Source organism: Scylla paramamosain, chromosome 12, assembly GCF_035594125.1.
Source record: "Scylla paramamosain isolate STU-SP2022 chromosome 12, ASM3559412v1, whole genome shotgun sequence".
NCBI classification, from domain to species: Eukaryota; Metazoa; Arthropoda; class Malacostraca; order Decapoda; family Portunidae; genus Scylla; species Scylla paramamosain.
The window spans coordinates 21435448-21437947 of record NC_087162.1 but is presented as its reverse complement, the minus strand read 5'-3'; the positions used below and the strand labels follow the sequence as shown (position 1 = coordinate 21437947).

The following is a 2500-nucleotide window of genomic DNA, read 5'->3' as shown; positions in this document are numbered from 1 at the left end:
TGAAGGAGAGAAGGTTGTAAAAGGAAGAGGAAGTGTATAAGGAGGATGGAGGAGGAGGAATAAGAGAATAGGAGGATAGGAATAAGAGGAGGAGGGAGGGAGGGAAAGAAAGTTGTACAAGGGAGAGAAAGTGCATGTGGCAGTTTTGGGAAAGGAACTAGTTTAATTTAGGACAATTTAGTATAATTTGTGAGTTTAAAAGATATAGAGATAAAGAGAGAGAGAGAGAGAGAGAGAGAGAGAGAGAGAGAGAGAGAGAGAGAGAGAGAGAGAGAGAGAGAGAGAGAGAGAGAGAGAGAAAGAGAAAGGTGAGGTAAAGCTACAGGAGGAGGAGGAGGAGGAGGAGGAGGAGGAGGAGGAGGAGAACTGTTATTTTTGTTATCTATCTTTTCGTTCATCTACCGTTTCATTGATTCACTTTATTATTCACAGCCTTCTCTAGTTTCAAGTACGTTAATAAATGAATAAAAATAAAAATATCAATAAGAATACGTGCAAATTACCCAATCAACAGATAGAGAGGAATATAGATAAGTAATTTATTGGCAACAGTTACAAGTATTGATATAAAATAACAAGAAAACAAACATTCTATATTATAAAACAGAAAATACTTACAGCGCAAACTAAAACACACACACACACACACACACACACACACACACACACACACACACACACACACACACACACACACACACACACACACACACACACACACACACACACACCTGTCTCTCATTAGCAGGTGCATCATTAGCCTTCTTTCATGGCGTCTTATTAATATTACGCCCTGAGAATAAGGATTGCGTATTAATATTTAGTTAGCATGCCTCAAAGGGAATATGACGACGAGGAGGAGGAGGAGGAGGAGGAGAAGTTTTGATGGTAGTTTTGATAAAGGTAGAGGAAAAATAAAGGTAAGATGAAAGGAGGAAAATAAGTAATTAGAGGAATAATGAAAAAAAAAAAAAAAAACGCCAATAATTTTTTTTTGTTTATTTACTTGTTTATTTATTTGTTTAGGTATTTGGTATTGAAGTGTTTTCTTTGTTTCTTTCTCTCTTCCCATTCCCTACACCTTCCTTTTCCTCCCTCTTCCCCCTTTATTTATTCATTTATTTAATTTCTTAAAGTTTGGGTATTCCTTAGAGGTATTTTTTTTTCTTTATCTCCCTTTCCTTTCCTCTCCTCGCTATTCCCATTCCCTCCATCTTCCTTTTCCTTCCCCTTCCCATTTCCCCTTCCCCCTTCCCCTTCCTTTTTCAATTATCGTGCTTCCATAACTAAACACACCGCACCACCCATTACTCTCCCCTCCCTTAACCCTTCCTTCCCCTCACCACAAAAAAGTCACCATCTATCACCACCACACAATTTATGTTGAGCCATGGCGCCCTAACTCAGCAAATTAAGGGGGACTAATTGAATTCGTAATAACCCACTGTGAATTTTCTGGTTTCCCTTGTATACCCTTGTTTAAGCCTTTATTATGTCCTGTATTCATTAACGCTTTACACCCTCATTGTAACGATTTTCAAAGGCATTGGGGAAGGTTAATATAGTTGTTTTCCTTATTGATAATGTAGAATCTAAGTGTCACTAGAAACTCCCATATTTTTTAAACATTCCATACTCTCACCAGAACTATTTTCAAAGGGTCATAGGGGCGGGCATTCATATTCTCATTGATGTTTTCCTTATTGGTGATACATAATATTTCTTTAACTATCATCCTTTTCACCCTTTACAAGTCCCTTATTTTGAAATGTGCCACACGCTCATTAAGACTATTTACAAAGCCTATAGGGAAGATTAGTAAGATTGTTTTTTTTTTTCCTTCCCTGTTGATGAAGCACAATCTTTCTTTAGCTATCATCATATAACACTTTACAAGTTCAGTGTTAGTATCCTAAAATATGCCACACTCTCATTATAACTATTTTCAAAGACCACAGGGAAGATTACTCAGCTTCTCATGTGTGTTTTTTCCCTATACATGATGCAGAATCTTTAACTATCACTAGAAACAAACAACCTTGAAAACATAGACGTCTTAGCATTGCAGGCTGTGGAAGGTGGTGAAAATAAGGATTAAAACTCTCTTACTACCATGTGTAAGTAAAATGAGAGAGAGAGAGAGAGAGAGAGAGAGAGAGAGAGAGAGAGAGAGAGAGAGAGAGAGAGAGAGAGAGAGAGAGAGAGAAGGTAAAGGGATAGGGAGGGAGAATCAGTGAGGCTGGAGACGAGGTGGTGGGTCCGTGATGTGAATCTGAGGAGGTATCAAGGGCAGCGTTTATGGCCACAAAGAGAGCGAGCAAGGTGTGATGTGTTGGTGTGTGTCATATCTATCTGTCAGCTCACCTCTTGTATGTATACGAGTATCTATCTTGCCCTTTGTTGTGTGTCTCTCCCTTTCCTGTGTGTTTAGACCTGAGAAAAACGCGACTGCATGTTTGATTTTTGAAAATTTTATGGGAGACTGCGCAAGGATTAAATA

The 2500-nt window shown here is 38.5% G+C and overlaps 1 protein-coding gene across 4 annotated transcripts in view; it reads left to right on the top strand.

The window, feature by feature from the left end:
• The window catches only part of LOC135106094 (RING finger protein 37-like), a 350223-nt gene that overhangs the window by 76666 nt on the left and 271057 nt on the right, over positions 1-2500 (top strand). The gene's annotated exons all lie outside the window — the stretch shown is intronic.